This window comes from Callithrix jacchus, chromosome 4 (assembly GCF_049354715.1).
Source record: "Callithrix jacchus isolate 240 chromosome 4, calJac240_pri, whole genome shotgun sequence".
Lineage (NCBI taxonomy): Eukaryota > Metazoa > Chordata > Mammalia > Primates > Cebidae > Callithrix > Callithrix jacchus.
In genome coordinates, this window is record NC_133505.1 from 149,061,405 (window position 1) to 149,082,112 (window position 20,708).

General features: G+C 35.8%; 1 pseudogene; it reads right to left on the reverse strand.

Annotated features, from left to right (window-relative positions):
* Positions 1 to 19,483: 19,483 nt before the first annotated feature.
* On the reverse strand, positions 19,484 to 20,392 carry LOC100391565 (uncharacterized; annotated as a pseudogene).
* Positions 20,393 to 20,708: the final 316 nt, after the last annotated feature.

Here is a 20,708-nt window from a genome sequence, read left to right on the forward strand (position 1 = left end):
CGGCACAGCTCTAAGAAGACATCCTCTCGTGACAAGTGTTAGGTGATGGTTGTTATTTTCAGAATTGCTAGAACTCATGAATATAAGCATAAATGAGATGTTTTCATCTATTGTATTGTTGTTATAGATGTCGCATCTTTGGTTGGTAGGACCATATTAGGTTGGACCCTGAGTCCTTTCGATGCAATTATAGTCTTTGATAAGTTCATTGCCATCTGATACAATAACAGATTCCAAGCTCATCTCATACAATTCCTACCCCAGACCTCAGAATTACACGTATCTCTAAGATATGTTCCCTTTAGTGGGAAATACCATTTAGGAACTGCAGCCCATTCCCTGTGGTATTATGGTTACTCCTGATCATTTCTAAATCTTTTCGGTGGACAGAGCTATAAAATATAAGTTAATTTTGCTATATTTAATGCAAATCCGAACTGTATTGTTTCTGCATACCTTCAATTGTCTTACAATTACAGAACTTTTTCTTTTATCCAATGCCAAGTGTCCTGGTTTTCAAAGACAATGGTGATACTAAAAGTTGAGTATTACATAATTGTTCATTTGATTTAGTACACTTGAGTCACAGAACTCTCTAGAATAATTACATTACTATCACTAATAGCATAATTGCTGAAAGAACTAAATATTTAGCAGCTCATTTGTCTCTGCATACCTCATTGAAACTATAAATTCCTGTGTTTTAAAATCATTTGAAATAATTCCACTTGGTGTGGTTGGGCCACTAACTGGTACAAAATAGTTTCGTTTAAAAATTACTTTTAATATTTAGAAATTTTACAATTTTTAAAGTTTTTAAGTAATTGTGTTAAATAACATGTGTGTTTCAAAAAGCAAATTGACAAGTAGGAGATATACTCAAAGAACTGTAGCTCCGGACCCAGTCCCTTCTACCTGAGTTCCTCTCTTCACGTATTGCTAACTAAAATAAGTAAGGTTTATACTTCCTTTACTCTTTTTGTAATATAAGATATGTATATTTTTTAACATAATATCATCTTATATTTTGTAATATAATATATTACGAAAAAGAACAAAGGAAGGATAAACGTTACTTGGTTGACATGCATTCTCTTTTTGATAAACAATAGCATTCTAAACACAATTTCTCTTGCTTTTTTGGACTTAAATCTTGGAGACTGTTCGATAGTGGTATATATAGATATTTCCTATTCCTTTTTAACATCTCCATAATATTCCTTTGTGGTTTATGTTTTATTCAGCCAGTCTCTTTTGATGACAATCTGAGGTGTTTTCAGTCTTTTGCTGTAACAATAGCCCAACCATCTAGATTGTCATACCTCTATACTTTTTCCCAGGGTAATAAGTGAGAAATTGTATCTCAGTAGAGTTTTAATTTGTGTGTCCCTTGTGAGAAGGTCATATGTCTTTTTTATATAGGTAAGAACCATATCCCTATCTTTTTATGTGAGGTGTTCATTTTACTAGCCTGTTTTCCTACAGCATGAGTCTTCTCTATTGCATAAATGAAGTAGGAAAGGGATTGAGTGATATGGAGAAATAAAAAACAAATTGTAATTTGGCTGATGATGATGAATAAATCCCAGAACAGCTTTCTCACTGTGGCTGTAGACTTCCATCAGACCACAATTCAACCTTTCAACACCAACAAAAACCCTGAGTTCTTAGCGTGGGTAATTCTCTGAGTCCTAGTGAGGTCTCTGATGCTTCACATAAGTGATCTAAGATACAAAATACCTAAGATTTTCTTCCTATTCATATTTCTCTTATTTTTATTATTACTTTATGTCTGCTGGCTAAAAATAGTACTCTGCCAGGAATTACTTCCCAAACTTTTTCAAATAATATCAAAATAGACAATTACAATATTTATTTAGTACACCGAGATAAGCTACAAGTAGTTTGGGGATGTTCATATAGGGCTTTCTAAATTATCTTTACATTACTTAACTATCATAAAAGCCAAAATAATTAGAGATGATATTAAATGCTGAATTTGTATATAATCTCGGAATTAATTGTTTTGAATTGTTTAATGGGAAACCTAAGCTTGATTTTGTGAATACATCTTTTTAAAGTTAGTTTGAAATAGCAACATGAAATTCCTAATTTATGAAGAGATACTTTGTTCACAAAATGAAGTGACAAAAATATTACAATTTCATGTTTTAACCATTCCCAAATTTATAACTTTTGAAATTATGTTTAAAAACTGAATGCTTCTCAGTCTTCTTTCGTTGGTAAATGTCATATGAAAATTTCCTATGATCTGTGAAAACGTAAGTTTGGAGTCACCTCCTGGTGCTGCTACTGCCAGTGGACCTGGCTGAGCTTCCTTAGACCAGCTCACCTTGGTCTATGGGCCTTTTTCTTTGCCACGAACTCTTCCCTTGGCTCCCCTAGTGTAGAACACGATGAGTAAAATGGCATTCTCTGAGACCAGTTGCTCAAGAGGTTGTTCAGGTTGTGAATCATCAATTGGGCTTCCACAGTCACTTCACTGAGGAGAGAGAGTGATAGATGTGACTCAGCATGCTAGTTACCTGCAGGGATAGCAAGACACCCCACAGGACCTTGTGCCACCAGCTAACACCTGGGGAGCTCCAGACATGCCTTCTTTTGGTCAGAAATGGTCTTCCCTAGGGCTCCAGCTACCTGAGAGCCGAAGGGTCAGTATCTCCTGGCACACAGGTGACCCACACCAGTTGAGAAGAGCTGCTACTGTGTAGTATGAATAAAATGCATCAGATAGAAATTGCCATTTCTAAATCCTTTCCTTACCACTCCATAGTGGGTGACATAAGGGAAACAAAAGTTTCAAAGGGTTGTTTTTAAATGGAATATTTGTGAAATTAAAAACAAATTGAGAAGCAACTCTGCTATAGATTTTATTGTATTCATTTAGGTGGAAATGAGAGTTTTTAGGTAGAAATAAATTATATATGTGTAAGAGCTATATTTCCTGGCTTATTCCTGACATTGTCAGCAAACTGTACTTAAGTGACAGGCTATCCCAGCTGGGACCCTCAGATTGCAAAACTCACGAAGGCTTTGCCTAAAATTTGATTCACTGCAAATACCTTAGACAAGTGTACAAGTTACAGAGGAAAAACAAGAAACATCATTGATACGGGTTGGCTGTGTCCTCACCTAAATCTCACCTTGAATGGTAGCTCCCATAATTCCCATGTGTTGTGGGAGGGACCTGGTTGGAGATAACTGAATCATGGAGGAGGTTTCCACCCTACTATTCTCATGGAAGTGAGTAAGTCTCACAAGATCTGATGGTTTTCTGAGGTTTTTGCTTGGCTCTCACTCACTCTTGTCTGCACCATGCAAGACTTGCCTTTTGCCTTCCACCATGATTATGAAGCCTCCCTCCCTAGCCTTGTGGAACTGAGAATCCATTAAACCTCTTTTTCTTTATAAATTACCCAGTCTCCGGTATGTCTTTATCAGCAGCATGAAAACGAGCTAATACAATCATCTTACCAAACTTGAATTTCTCTGGGTCATAATAGATATGTTTGCCTACAATATTATGCTCTTCGAAGAGGATATTCTGTAACATCACCAGTTACATGTACATTGAAATCAATTGGCTTATAGATATCCAAACTCTGTAAAACAGTTAAGGGATTAAGGACAGCATGACTTACAATTCATAGTGTTCAGAGGCAGATGTAAAGAATACTGTCAAGATCTCTCTCTCTCTCTCTCTCTCGTGTGTGTGTGTGTGTGTGTGTGTGTGTGTGTGTGTGTGTCTGTGTCTGTCATGAGGAGCCTAATAATATGAGGGAATGATAGGAAAAGAGAAAATTCAGGGAAGAAGGGTGGAGAGGGAAAGGACTGGATTACCAGGATAGAGGAATGAATAGAGATAGGTGGTTAAAGATAGATAGAGATTGTTATAGCACAGAAGCACCCAAGTTATAAATTATTACCTATTTAATTCCACAAAAATTTATTTAGTGCCTACTGTACCAGGAGCTGGGATACATAGTGAGACAAAACCAGATAAAACTCTTGCCATTCATAGTTTACATTCTGGCTGATTTTGTGTAGCTGCCAAGCCTTAATAAATAACCTTCTTAAAATCGATTCAGGAAAAATGCCTATTCATAAACAGTACATCTTGAGGGTTTGAAAAGGTGCATTCAATCTTTTAATTTTTTGTCTTTTTAAAATCTTATTTTCAATGGACAAATTATAATGATATATATTTGTGGTGTACAATGTAATATTTTGCCATAGGTATACATTGTGGTTGATTAAATCTAGCTAATTAACAAATGCATTACCTCACAGACTTTATCATTTTTTTGAGATGCAAATATTTAAAATCTACTCTCTTAGCAATTTTCAGTACAATGCAGTATTATTAGCTATATTCATTATGCTATGCAATAAGCCTCAAAAACTTATTTTTCTTATCTAACTGCATCTGTCCCCTTTGACCAACATCTCCCCTTTCCTGCCTCCAGCACCACACCACTTCCGTCTCTAAAACCACCATTCTAATTTACTTTTTTGAGCTGAACATTTCTAGATTCTATATGTAAACAAGATGATGCAGTATTTGTCTTTCTGTATCTGGCTTATTTCACTTAGCGTAATGCCCGCCAGGTTTATTCCTATTGTTGGAAATGACAGAATTTCCTTTTTAAGGCTAAATAGTATGACATAGTATACCTATAACAAAGTCATATTTATCCACTGATGGACATCTAGGCTGATTTCATATCTTAGCTATTGTGAAAAACATTTCAATAAACATGGGAGTGCAGACATCTCTTTAACATACTGATTTTAATTCCATTGGATATACACCCAGGAGTAGGATTGCTGGATTATATGAAATTCCATTTTTAGTTTTCTGAGGAACTTCCATACTGTTTTCCATAATGACTGTACTAATTTACATTCCCACCAACAATGTACAAAGGTTCTCTTTACTCCACATCCTCACCAACATTTACCTTTATTTTTAACAACAGTCATTCTAACTGGTGTGTGGTGATACTCACTGTGGTTTTAACTTGTCTTTCTCTGATGATTAGTCAAAGATACATTCAATTTTTATTTTCAATTTTGAGAAATGTAGCAGAAAACCAAGTGTATACAACTGTCCTAATTTCATGATATATAATGATTTTTTAAAAATGCATAAAACAGCACAAGTGGTCTAATGAAAAGTTATAAAAACAGAGTTGTACCTATTATTACCACTATCTGTTTCCATTTCTCTATTTTCAATAGCAATTTTGTGAAGTCTGTGTTTTCAGGGAATTAATTTTCAGACTGTAAAATTCCTTTATAAACTATAAAATTATATACAAATGGGCAGTGACAAATTATATTCTCTATTTCTCATATTTCAGGAAGTTTTTCCCTCCTCCTGAGGCCGTGATCCACACCAACTTAGGCCAAACTAAGAGGACCATCTTGTCACTCTTTAATAAGCAGAATAATAGATCTGGGGGTCTTGTTGACATAATGAAGTATCAGGGATGTTATGATGGGCACACTGTGTCTTGAAGCTGTTTAATGCAGAAGATTCCAGGAAGAACCAGTTTCTGTCACTCTTGGATACACACAGGACCTGAAGCACCTATGGCCCATTCTTCCATCCACTTCATCATCAAAAGGAAAACCAGATGGAACAACTCAATTGTTAGCTGAAATCTAGAGGAAGAAGTGCACCACTGGGGAGCAGAAAGAAGAGGGAGTGGAGTCAGAAAAAGATCAGGACACTGTGATGCCGACACAAATGTACTGATTTGCACCACACTCTGAACTACAAAAATAAGATTTCTTTCCTGTCCTGACAGCCAGTAAGCACACGGGTAAGGGGCTTCACAAATATTTATTGCTATTATTATTATTGCTGCTGCTGTTGTTGTTATGGTGACAAACTCTGAACATGCCTGTCTTCCACACACCTCCCATGCTATTAATGCCTGCCATTAGGATTCGGAGCTGCTGCTTTCATGCTTCAGTATAAAGTGACAGTGGGGCCAGCAAGGATATTGTACAGTGCAAGTCCACTTTCCCACGCTCATGGGAGGGGAGAGACAGCAAAGCTGTGCCTGTCCAAGGACCACATCCTTGTCTTTTTCTTCCTCCATGGATTCTCAGTGGGTTCCTTTACTTCCTGCTTTCAGACTGGAATAACACTGTAAGCTGCTGTCTATTTTAAAATCAGAACTACTCAAGGGCAGTGTACAAAGCCATTCAGTAAGTGCTGTATGCCAGAAGTTTTACTCTTCTCATTTAATCCTAGCAGCAAAACTACATGTTGTTGTTATTATTGTTCGTTGTTAATATTATCATTATTATTATTTGAGATGGAGTCTCGCTCTGTGCCCCGGCTGGAGTGAAATGGCGCAATCTCAGCTCACTGCAACCTCTGCCTGCCGGGTTTGCTGATTCTCCTGCCTCAGCCTCCTGAACAGCTGGGTTTACAGGCGCACACCACCACGTCCCACTAATTTTTGTATTTTTAGTAGAGATGGGTTTTCGCCGTGTTGGTCAGGCTGGTCTCAAACTCCTGACCTTGTGATCTGCCTGCCTTGGCCTCCCAAAGTGCTGGGATTACAGGCATGAGCCACCATGCCTGGCCTGTTATTATTATTATTGAGACAGGGTATCTCTCAGTCACCCAAACTGGAGCAATCACAGTTCACTGCAATCTCTCCCAGGCTCAGGCAATCCTCCTACCTAAGCCTCCCAAGTATCTGGGACTACAGGCACGTGCCACTACTCCTGGCTAATTTTTTTTTATTTTTATTAGAGACGGGGTTTTGCTATATTATCCAGGCTGGTCTCAAACCTGAGGACTCCAGCAATCTGTCATCCTAGTCCTCCCAAAGTACTGAGATTATAGGCATGAGCCACCCCACCCAGCCCATGTTATTTTTTATTACCATTAGTTTACAGATAGGCAAAGTTAAGTAGATTGTACCATATCCCATTGGCTAATAAGCAGTGAAAACAGAATCCAGATATAAATATTATGTCAGACTATATATTTTGCACTATATGTCATTTGTAGAGCTTGCTGTTATTTCTTTTGGGTGTGGTAGCAAAGCATATGCATTAAATACTCCCTTACGAGTCAGAGAAGAACTAGGTTCAAAAGCTAATTTCATCACTTTCCAATAGCATGATTTCAGCCTACTCATCTGTATGATAGGGATAATAGCAACATCTACTCATGGAGTAACTCTGAGGATTAATGAAATAATGTTCCTAGAAACATGGCCCAGTATGTTACGTAGTAAGCATGATAGCTGAGTGAGTCTGCTTGGAACAGCATATAACAGCATTTAACTTTCATGGCCAAGGGCACTGATTTTGACTTTTTTAAAAAAGCTCTTTTTCGCTCCTCTCTCTGTTTATAATGTCATAGTTTCCCTTGGATGACTTTTTCTCTTCTGGAAAAGATAATTTCCTCATGAAAAATAGTCCTGCAAGGATTTTAATTTTAGCCATAGGGAAAGGGCATAATTGTAGACAGTGATGATTACTCTCCATCTTAATTTTCCATGGTGAAATTTTATGACCCTTTTCTTCAGCCAGACCACCAAAAGCATAAAGGCTCTTAGCTATAGGTATTAATCAAATATGTGTCAGACATCTTTAAAATGTATATTTCTCTAAAAAACATGGCTTCATTCTGAAAGCAAGGCGTGGAAAGAACTCAATTTTTAATCAGGAAAAGGGCTTTGGATGATATTTTTAATAGGCCAAATTCTTCTTTGCTAAATAATTTGGTAATCTTGAGTGGATTTGCATGTAATTTCCAGTAATCCAGAGATTTTCAATGAGAAATTTCAAAGTTCAGACCCAAAAATGCCTTTCTTGTAGGGGAGCTGATACCCAGACATTAGTATTTTCAGTGAGACATGGAGATTTGGGGAAGGGAGAAGGTGGCTGCCAGATGTTCAGATAATATGGGAGGCAAATAGGTCAAAAGGCTGCCTGCATCTCTAAAAAACTAGGACATCTCATTTAAGAAGCTTCTGAGACTTGTATGTTGTATTCTAAAGAGCATGTCCTTCCTCACCCCTGTAAGGGGCAGGTCTACATCCACAATGTGTGTGTGGAACAGATGTTTTATTTGTTGCCTACATGTTCCTGGTAGGCTGCTAGGTGAGCCCGGAAGCTAGAAAGAAAGAGAAGAGAAGGAAATAAACTCTGCCTCTGGAATTTATACTCCAGTTGAATTGAATTAGAATGGCCTATCCCTCTTCTGGGCTTGTAAAAATTATCCCTCAGGTACAAATGTTGGTAGCACTTACTATAAAGCCAAATGCATTTAGACTCCTGGATGATGAAGTGTGGCCATGAGAAATAAATGGGAGATTCATTCACTTGGATTTCAAGTCAGTTACCTGGACTTCTAGTCCCAGTTTGTCTCTAATTTTGTAGGTCATCTACTCAATCACTATAAAATCTAACTTTTGATTTCTTTGTTGATAAAGCCTAGATTAAACCATTTTTAAGTCTCTTTCAGAAATATGTTTCTATAATTCTAAGTGGAGGTTATATGAATCAAGGCAACAAAACTGTCTTCAGAGACCATTAAGTGTTGTGTACTGTCTACTGGTGTGGAAGAGTGAATGAGTGAGTCATGGATCCTAAGGACAAGGGATTATTTTCTGTGGAGGAAACTAGATATGTATCCAGCATGGATATGTGCCTATGCAACAAAATGAGTTAATGTTCTAACATGTCCAAGAAAGGTAAGATAAGAGTGCCTGGGTATATTTATTGATTTTATAAGTTTTACTGTCTAAGGCACTGGCAAAGAGGCAAAAAACTTACCAGACCAGACTGACAACTTTTTCTCCCTGATCTGAACCTCTATTTATTCTTATTTTCATCAATATAGGTATCTCACATACACACACACATTGCGTTGTATGTAATGCGCTTAGTTTATTATATTAACTTAACGTTCTAGATGCACTGGTAGAACTGATGCATTCGTCAAGGTTCTTCAGTTGCAAGCAATGTAAAAAGGTTTTGAATAATGTAAGTGAAAAGGGAGTTCTTTGTGAGTTGTTGAGTGATATCACAGAGTGAACAGAAAGCACTAGAACCAGCATAAGAAATTTTGGGAAGCAGCTCCAGGGGTTTCAGTGGCAACAAAACTCTGTTGCTTTTACCAGTCAGTGAGCCATCAGAACTGGAAGACTTGAATTCCAACCATCTTTTCTGACTTTAGGCTCAAGATTCAAAATCCCGGAAGAGAAAGATCTGGTTAGCTTACCTTTGACTTTACGCTTCCCTCTTGACCATTTGATGGAATACTCCTTGTTTTTTTGTACTCTAAGATTGTACTCAGTGTGAGGCGATAGGAAACTGGGCATGTAAATTAGATGTTCAAAGGAAAGACTGCACGGATACTGAAGAGTCAACATCAAAAACACCCATTATAGCTAGCTATTGTTGAAAAACCTGACGAGCTTTTCTTAAAGAGCAATTAATTATCCTTGAGGTCTTCTTAAAGGCTGAGTTTGGGTTAATTTCTCATTTGTTTTTAAAATTAATATTTTAAAAATATATCTATTTTTTCAGATTTTTTAGGAATAAAATAGATGTTCCAGAAATATATAGCATGTTTATTCTTTGGCTATAAGTAACTTCTGACACATCCTTTGAAACTCCAGGAAACAATTATAGCTATCTAGAGGAAGACAATGTTGGAAAGAACTGGTGATAGGGTCAGGGAGCCCAGATTTGTATCTTCATTATGTACTAGACACAATTTTAGATAAAACCTTTTACTTCTCTGTATCACAAATTCCTAAACTATAAAGTGAAAATAATCTGTGATTAGTGTCCAGTGAATGGAAAAAAACTTAGAACAGTGCCTGGAACACAGAGAATGTCAGTTGTGGTGGTGTTGTGACTGACTAGATTTGCTATGCAGGTCACAGGGCACATGTAAAATAGAATTTTTTAGTTTCTAAGGCACTCAGAAAGACTTGAGACTAGACAAATAACTTCTCTCTTTTAAAATGCATCATAAAAATTAGATATTATCATTATTTCCTATTCTTCTTAGGTTGAATTTGCCACTTGAGCCAGGAAATTTTCTCATGATTCCAAATTATTTCTGCTTAAAAAAAAACTTTCTTAATGATAACACCTTTGCCTATAAATCTATATTTCCTTCCCCCAGTTTTATATCTATTCAGTTCCTGTCTTCCATTAATGCTCAACTCCCTCCCCTTCTTATCCATGATGCTTTTCTCAACCCTCATATGCATTTCTCTTTTCTCAGGATTCCTGCGTTATCTTTGCATAGATGACTCATTTTGTCACCTACTTCCATTATTTTACAATATTTTTGTGACTTGTTGCTTTATGCATCTGGAACTTGGCTGTAAAATTCAACCAATATTTGGTACATAGTACCAGGCACAGTACCAGATACTTCAGAGATTTCAGGGATGAGTAACATGGCTCCAGACCTCAAGAAATTTGTAGTCAGGTAGGAAAATGAGGATGAGCACAGTAGAAAGAAGAGAAGGCTTTTGAATGTCTGAGTCAGTTTGGGCTACTGTGACAAAATGCCATAGATGGTGGTTTATAAAAAACAGAATTCATTTCTCAGAGTTCTGGAGACTAAAATCCAAAATTAGGGTGTCTGCTTGGGTTCTGGTGAGGATCCTCTTCCAGGTTGCAGATGGCTGTCTTCTGTTTGTATCCTCACATGGCAGAAAGAGGGTGACAGAGCTCTCTGAGGTCTGTTTTATAAGGGCACTAATCTCATCCACCAACTCTGCACCCTTAATGAACTAATTATCTCTCAAAGGCCCCACATCGTAATACCATCATATTGGGGGTTAAGGTTTCGTTTATGAATTTGGGGAGCAGGACACAAATATTCATTCAGTCCATTGCAGTGGAGAAGTTACAATCTGAGAATTACCTTCATCATCAAGAAATAATGATGACGGCTGGAGAAAGACCAGGCAAACAGGAAGGCCTTTCCAGTCAGAAGGAAGAAAGCATACATGTGGACCACATCATTCATCTCTTTCTAGCCTTCCACAGAACCTGGCCTATGCCAAGTACATTGGTTAAACTTCAATAACCAGCAATCAAATTTCACAGAAAGAAAGAAATTGAGGAAGAACTATGCTTAAGGGGTCTCAAAACTCAATATTGTTCTGAGCCCCCTTTTTCTGGAAAGCAGATCAAGCTTGAATTTATCTCCAACTGTTTTAGCCAGAGTTTTCATGGAACAGAGATGACAGTGACCATGGAGATGGTCATTTATGTCCTGCTTCAGAAACCTGGGGACCTTCCTGAGCTAGTCCATATAACTTACCAATATGATATCAACAGCTCTGATGAGAGGCTGTATTAGTCCGTTCTCATGCTGTTAATAAAGACATACCTGAGGCTATTTTATAAAGGAAGAGGTTTAATGAATTAACTCACAGTTCCACATGGCTGGGAAGACCTCACAATCATGGCAGAAGATGAAGGAAGGGCAAAGGGACGTCTTACATGGTGGCAGACAAGAGAGCGTGTGCAGGGAAACTCCCCTTTATAAAACCATCAGATCTCGTGAGACTTATTCACTATCACATGAACAGAATGGGAACACCCCTTTACCCCCACTTGCTGCCATGATTCAATTTCCTCCCACTCGGTCTCTCCCATGACACATGGGAATTATGAGAACTACAATTCAAGATAAGATTTGGGTGGGGACACAGCCAAACCGTATCAGTAGCTCTGGGGTAATTCACGCCTTTGATTTCTCTCAGGAACTTCAGAGGTAAGGGGAATCAGAGCTGACACGTCTTTAACTCAGTAGCGAACACAAGAGACTCAATCCCAGAGAAACAACCATGTTAACAGGGAGCTGTAGATTTCATGTATTTGTACTTGAGTAGAAATATGTTTGGATGATTATCTTTACTCATGTCATCGTTCTTGTTTTTTAAAAACAAGAACGTTATTCTACTTCTCCTGATTTGCAAATTTAGCTCAATGATGTTTAATGCTTTCTTCTACCAATTTTTGTTGCTGTTGCTTACATTTTAAGCCAAAGCACTAAAAACTCATTCTGAGGCTATATGAAGTTTACTTATGTTTGATGTAGAAGCTCAATGCCTGAAAGGAGTCTTTACATATCTTTTTTCTCTGAACATACACATAATGTTTTTCACAAGGATCTTTTCAAGTTGTTCTGGTTTCCATTGTGACTACCACATTGTACTGGCCACCCAACAGTTCCTTGTTTTTCATGCATAACACAAATTTAAAACCGCATGTATCGACCAGTATTTCTGGTAGAAACTCCTACCTCAACAGGAGGAAATCAGGTATTCTTTTGATTTATTAACTGACCATTAGGCATAGGCATTTGCATGCATGCAGAGAAACAAGTGCTGCAATGAAGTCCAGGTGTTCAAAGAAGAAAGTTTCCAGTAAATAAAATGAAGTGAAACAAAAAGATATTACAAGGCAAACCCTATTTAGGGAGATTTCAGAGGGCATCTCTTTTCAGCCTCAAAGAGAGAAACAGCACAAAAATTTCTAGAGAAATTCTGGGCAATTATCGAAGTATTCTCCTCACTAAAGCAAGAGGGTATTTCAAGGAAAAACCGAGTAATGATTTGGCAATAACATGTGTACTGCAGGGCTTCCAATTTAATATTCAGGATTCTCAACATTCCAAATATCAAGTGTTCCTGACATACATTTCTATATCTCTAAGGTATGTAAGTGATATTTTTCTTTGACTAGTGTTTGCTCAAGACACAATTGAAGGAAAGCTCTCTCTTGTCACTTTTTTTCACATCCTCTTAAAAATTCTTTGGATTCTGTCCTGACATTGGCATGTTACATGATAAGTGCTGCTCTCTTCTCATCTTTTTAAAGATGAACACAAAAAGGTCATGGTTCACTTGACATTCTGTAATTTTTCTGATTCATCCTTTTGGAATGTAGCTATAGATTATGGGTCACTTAAAATCGATAGGCAGAGCTGATATCCTAGATGCTGACAAGGGCTTTATCCTAGAAATTGCCTGTACTGCTATTGTAAATTCCTGAAATTCTACCCCAGGCTATGTATTAATTTTGCTCCCTACATGTTAAACTACAAATACTCAGGAAAGAAGGTAACTATAATAGCTCTAGTTCTAATGTTTATTTACTCTCAACTTTTTAGTTGGTAGCCCATTTTGATGAGGGTTAGAGAACAGAAAGCCCATGAGGAAACTCGTACCTGAGGGAGCTGGGGAGATGCCATAAAGGAAAGGAAAGAAAAGAAGGAGGGGGCTTTCAAGGGAGTTTAAGCATGAAGGGTCACATTTTTAAGGGCCAACTTAATGTTACTTTCACCCTAAAATCTTCCCTGTGTACCCCAGTGGAAAGCAAGGATGTTTTCTTGTTCCTATCAACCGTGGTAGGATTCAGCACTAATCACAGGATATCCCCACCATACTACCTTGCATTGCGGCAGTTTTTACAAATTCTTAATCTCCTGTTTTGTGTAAAAATTATATTTTATAAATTTCTCTAATCTTTTTTTCCCCTATTATTCTTAAGCTGGGTTGCCTAAACCTGAAGAAGTCATTTTATACAGTAGCTAAATCTGGAGTGAAAGGTGAGGAATAAAACAGGGACTGATTAGGACTGACTTCATTCTGGGAACAAATGATGCTCCCCTGAACCTAAGAGCACCCTTTAGACACACAGAACCTGTCTTTTGCTATAGGAAAACATGTTCTATGAAAAGATAGCATTCTAGCTTAAGCAAATATTCTATGTGGATAGAATACATGTTATTTGAATAATAACAGTGCTATTTATATTTGCATAGTTGAGGTCTTTATCCTCACTGCAATACAGCAACTATTGTGATAATGTTATGATGTCAGCCTTTGGTTAATTTCTCTCTCTCTCTCTCTCTCTCACACACACACACACACACACACACTTTTTCTGTCTCAAATAGAAATGTCGTCTAAACAAACAGAAGTTAAATGATTTCCCTAAAGAACACAAAGTTGTGCTGAGAATACTATATCCAGAAAAAAAAAGTTGGATCACTACACTTTAGTATCATAAATGCCTTACCAATCCTTTTCTAGAAAAGAATGTCTACACTTTGTTCCCAATCTCGTTTTGGAATAATTATCTTTCTGTTTATTCAGATACAAACCTCAGAGCCATTTAATAGCCTCCTTCTTTCACGGAAGCCAAATACCATCAATTCTACTTTGGCAATGTTCAAAACCTTAAATTTCAATTAAAATACTTTAATTCCAGTTTTCCTTTCTACACGCAAATATTTTAAATATCCAACCATTTCTACAATGTCAGAATACTCTTCTTAAAGTTCTGAAAATTTCACTTCCAGATTCAAACTATCCACTGATACATAGAGGGTGAAATCCACATTTTATTTACCATGACCTTTAAAATATCGTCGTTTTATTTTCAGCCTTATTAGTTGATTTTCTCACTTCCCATTCAGTTATCTAGAGGAAGAAAATTTTAGTACTTCCCCAAACATTCCTGTCCTTTTCTATTTCTGTGCTTCTGCTTACACTTTTCTCAGTATTATATTCAACAATATTTAAAAATCTAAAATTTATTAAGCTGCTAAATGTCTCAGATTGTTTTAAACAATGTGTGTACATTACCTTATTATTCTTTACAACAACCTCATGAGATGAGTGCCCTTCTTACCATTTTACAGCTGGTACACAGAGATATAGTAACTTCTCAGAGTCAGAGAGCAAGTAGAAGAAGAAGGGAATCCACATCCATCTGACTTTAAACAGCACTCTTCACCATTATTCCTCATTAAAAATCTTCCCAACCTTCATACTCTATCTCAAATGCAAAGGTTTTGTTCCTCTTATATTCTTTGTGTCATGTTGCATTTAATTTGCTAATGTGTCATTGGGGATTTTTACGACTATGCTAATAAGGAATGTTGGTATGTAGTTTTTTTTGTCTTGTGATATTCAGAGTTTTCCCCTAATTTTTGTATCAGGGTTATATTGACTTCATAAAATAGTTGTAAAGTATTCCCTTTTCCTCTATTTTCTGATATAATTTGTTTAAGATTGATATTTCTTCTTTAACGCTTGGTGGATTTTAGCAATCAGGCCCTTTGGGCCCAGAATTTTCTTTGTAAAAAGTATTTCAAGTATGAGTTAACTTTTTTTTTTTTCTTGAGACGGAGTTTCGCTCTTGTTACCCAGGCCGGAGTGCAATGGCACGATCTCGGCTCACCACAACCTCCGCCTCCTGGGTTCAGGCAATTCTCCTGCCTCAGCCTCCTGAGTAGCTGGGACTACAGGCACGTGCCACCATGCCCAGCTAATTTTTTGTATTTTTAGTAGAGACGGGGTTTCACCATGTTGACCAGGATGGTCTCGATCTCTTGACCTCGTGATCCACCCGCCTCGGCCTCCCAAAGTGCTGGGATTATAGGCATGAGCCACCGTGCCTGGCCAGGAGTTAACATTTTTAATTGGCATATAACTATTCAGATATTCTGTTTCTTCTTAACTCAGATTTCGGTAGTTTCTCTTAAGAAACTTTGCCAGTTAATCTAAATATTAATATTAAATTTATTAGCATAAGGTTTTTCATAATATTCCCTTTTCATCCTTTTAATATCTACAGATCCCTCTCTTTCATCCCTGATATTGGCCATTTGAGGGTTTGCTCTTTTACTATTTAAGGTTTTACTCTTTTACTATTGATCAGATTATTTTGTTTTTTTCAAAAAGCCACCTCTTGTTTCGACAATTTTCTTCATTGCTGTACTGTTTTCTATTTCACTGATTTCTACTTTTATTTGTTAGTTTCACTCATTGTATTCAGATAGGGTTTAATTTTAGCTTCTTTTTACAGCTTTTTAAGTTGGAAGCATGTATCACTGATTCTAAATCTTTCTAAACACTGCGTTAGTTTCATTTTACAAATTTTGGTATATCACGTATTCATTATTATTCATCTTAATATATTTTCTAATTCTCCTGTTGATTTCTTCTGTGGCCAATGGGTTATTTACAAGTGTGTTTTCAAATTTCCAACTATTTGGGGGAGTTTCCACATATGTCTGTATTTAATTTTGTTGTTGTTGTTAACACACTTTGTATGATTTCAATCCTTTTAGCTTTATTAAGAATCATTGTATGGCCCTTGATCTATGTTGGTAAATATTCTACATAGGCTTGACAAGAAAGTGTTTCATTTTGTGTGGTGTCTTCCATACATGTCAATTAGTTGGTTGATAGTGTTGTTCAAATCTTTTTTTTCATGATTTTGTCTACACTTTCTATAAAATACTGAGAAAGTAGTATTAAAGTCTTCTATCATGGTTATAAATTTGTCTATTTCTCTTTTCAGTTTTGTCAATTTTGGGAGGTTTGCTATTAGGTGCCTACATAACCCATTTATAACTGTTGTATCTTCTGGTTGTACTGACCCTTTTAACTTTATGATATGTTTGATGTTTCCTGTGGAAATATTCCTTGATAAAAATTTATTTAGTCTTATATTAACATAACAACTCTAGCTTTCTTATGCTTACTTCTAAATTTACACTCTTTTCTATCCTTTTTCTTTCACCTTGCTGCTGTTTCTGTATTTGATGTGTGTCTCTTTTAGACAGCAGTAGAGTTCTGCATTTAAATCCAATTTGGTATTCTTTGACTTTTATTTTGCATGTTTAGTCAATTCACATTTAATAAAACTATTTTTAGTATGGGTTTCAAGTCTGTCATTTTGCTGTGTTTTTAAATTTGTTTCACTTCTATTTCGTTCTTCTTCCCCTTCTTTCCTGCTTTCTTTTGTCCTAACCAAATATTTTACAATATAGCATTATAAATCTTGTGTTGACATTCTGATATGTCTTTCTGTTTCACTAGTGGTTCCTTAGGTATTAAACATGTGAGTTTAACTTACCAAAATCTACTTAATTAGTGTTTAATAGCTTCCAGTTTAATACGGAAAATTTTCAACTGTCTACTTCTGTTTACCCCTCTCTTCTTTGGATTGTTATCATCTATATACAAATAATCCCAAGAGTATAATAGTATAAATTTCACTTTAAATATGCATATATTTTGTATGAAGTCAATAAAAACTATGTGTCTGCATATATAAAATAATTCACATAACTTATATATTCTTTCTTGTGCTCTTTATTGTTTCCTATATGTCTGAATTATCATATGATGCAAGTTTCCTTAGTTGGAAGGACTTTCTATAGCATTTTACATAGTGCAATTCTACACTATTTGATATCAATTATTTTAATCCAAAATAATTTTCACTTTAGTTTAGAATAATTTCTCTGACTATAGGTATCCTGAATTACAGACTTTTTTCTTTCAGCATTTAAATATATCATTCCAATATCTTCTCTCTTGCATTGTTCCTGATGAAAGTCAAATGTTAATCATATTGTTATTACTCTCTATGTAATTTGTCATTTTTCTTTTGCTGCTTTCTGATTTTCTGATTATTTTTGGTTTTCATTAGTTGAATTTGACGTGCCTGAGTGTGGTTTTCTCTGTCTTCCTTCTATTTGTGTTTCACAGATTCTTGCATTTTTGGTTTATGTTTATCAACAAATTTAGAATGTTCTATTCTATCATTTATTTAAATTTTTTTTCTCTCATTTACTTTAGTACTCTCCTCCTCAGACTTTAATTACATGTGTGCTGCAGCACTTGATATTGTTGCAAAACGTTTTTATTTTCTTCCATATTTTCTTCCTTTCTATATATCAGAGGGAATAATTTTTATTGATTTATTTGCAAGTACATTAATTTTTATATATGCCATTTAAAACATGCAGTTGTGTTTATCATCAGGTTTTTCTTTTAGTTATAATTTTTAGATTTAGAGTTTCCAGTTTTTTCTTATTTTCATTTATTTGTTGGTATCACTATATATTTACTCATTAATACTATGTTTATTCTTTAATTATTTGAACAAGTTTAATTTTTTGAAAATATTTATAGTACTTTATTTTTAGGATTAAATAGTAAATTTATTTTTTAGTTGTAACAAATATATGCCATTAGTATGTTCTTAAGTTTTGGGTCACATTGGCAACAGAGTCTTTAGTTTCTTTTGAAATTCTTTTCAGGAATCTAAAGGATATAGTTCCCTTAAAAAAATACTTGCTATGTTTTACCTCTTTTAAGACTTTAAACGGAACAAAAAGGCATGGCTATGAGAATTAGCTGGTGATCACTGGCTATTCTAAATAGTCACTAAGGCTTGAATTCTTTCTTCACCAGATGGCTAATTGGCAGAAGTCCCAAAGGTTTCCCTGATCATATTAATAACTTTATAAAAAGTTGATCATTATTCATTAAAAATTAGATATTTGTAAAGAAAAAATAAAGGAAGTCTAAACCAAAACTCTTAACCAGACTATCTTCAATATCATGAATCACAAAATGTTTTTGGTTGATTGCTGTATTTAGAGTATCTTATATGCTTTTAGAGAAAGATTAAATCCCACTATAAGAGATGATAAATTTTAGTCAAAGACTAGAACACAATTTACAGAATAAATAATTGGACTTGACAGTTAACAACTTATTTACACTGTACAATGGAACAAATAGAAATCTTAATTCTTCTGCCTTTATAGCTGTATTTGACCATTCAGGAATACTTTGGCTTTCATATTTGTAATTAAATCTCTGAGTTCAAATCTAAAATATGTATATTTCCTATATGCAACTTTTAAAGATAATGTTTCTTAGAAGGAAATAAAAAAGCTGAAGGAAGAACTGGAAAATTTTGAACCTTAATTTTTTGAAGCAATTGAAGATCTTACGTATTATTACAAGGAGGAAGTGAAGAAGAATATTCTCTCTGAAGAGGTCAAAAATCTTTCGGAACAATTGGGAGTTGAATTAAGTAGCCCTGTTGCTGCTTCTGAACAGTTTGTAGATGAAGAAGAAAGTCCTGTTAATTTCCCCATTTACTAAAGGTCACCTATAAACTTCATTTCATTTAATTATTTATTAACTTTATAAGTTAAAATCTACCTGGAAACAAGCAATTCTCTGAACTTTAGTATTTCCTTCTCACTACCTTGTACCTTTATACTTAGATTGGAATTCTTAATAAACAAAATTATATGAAATTTTCAACTTATTATAAAATGTATATTTGAAGACTTAGAATAAATTATGGCCATCAAATAGGCAATGAGCTCTGGTGTATTTCTTTGCATTCATAATGTTTTGATTAAGTTTTTTTAAAGAGTATGAGGATAAATTCAGCAATTTAAATACTTAAAATTGGAATTTATGTATATTTATTTATACATGTGTTAAGATTCTCAAATCCTGTGATATATATAAGTACAGGTGTAGACATACACACATACAGGTTATGAGGCTGAGCCATATGTTTTGTTAACTATCTAGCAAAATCAAATTGAGTGGCACAATTAGTGTAGTGCCACTATCAAACAATCCAAAACATCAGGATGATATTTAAGTACCAGGGCAATTTTCAAATTCATAATTAACTACGGAGGAATGCCAGCAATACTGTTTTGTTGTTTTTTCCTACTGGTACCCAATCAGGAATGTGTCCATTTTCATCAGGCTCTGGGTTTCCATTTATTTGTTCTGTTTCCTTTGCTGGTATCCAGCACTCTGGAGCTGGTTTGAAGTCCTCCTCAACGTTCCAAAAAAATTCGTTTGGGTTTCCTTTTGAATGCAAAAAAAAAAAAAAAATTAATCTTTTTTCAGCTTGTTTGTTGGCTTTTCTATCTGGTCTGTCCTGAAGGTATGGCTGATCTGGTGCTCTCTTTTGGCGGAAGCCTCCTCTTTCACCTCTGTCACAAAGACACATAGCATTTTCTGCTGCACAGGGCCCAAGCGCTTCATGATGAGCCCAACAAGCAGTGAGAGTGGAGGGCTTGCTTTCCAACTACGTCAGGTCCAGGTGGGGAGAAGCCCTGCAGCTGTCACGCGGGGCTCAGGCCACTCACATTCGGCACCCAGCCATCGCAGCGGTGCCCCACTGTAGTACCGTTTTGAATTTTATGTCTGTTATATGTAACTCCTAGTCCCCCTTCAAATGAATTTTTATTGACAGGTTTAATCTCTTTTTCTGTACAATTTTTTTTTGTATGACTAATAAACTTTAGTTGAACCTTAAACACTGTAACCGCTCTGTAATCTGTTTTCCTCTTCTGGGAATTGTTGAGTTTTGCTAATAGTAATAACTTGCCTGAATTCAAACTGTGACACCTATCTCCATGTAGTACATGGCAACTAATATCTCTGCTCAGTGTTTTGGCTTTTAGTTGCTGGGATTTTATGTCAACTGGCATCTTGGAAGTCTCCATAGCTCATGAGAAAAATATTAATATGACAAAATGTGTATATTTGTGTGTGTGTGTGTGTGTGCGCATGTGCATATGTGCATGTACACATGTATCTTTATTTGCTGGATGAAAATGGACAGTTGTAGAACCATTTTACACTGAGAATTCCTCCACTACACTGCCAGGCCAATGGATTATTTCTGGAACAGATTCCACATGCTAACATTTCCTCATTCAGTCCTGCCTCCCCTTCTAAAACATGATGAAATGGAGTACAGGTGCTTCAGATACCCCCCAGTCTGCTCCATTCAACTTGTTTTAAGCAATAGTTAATTGA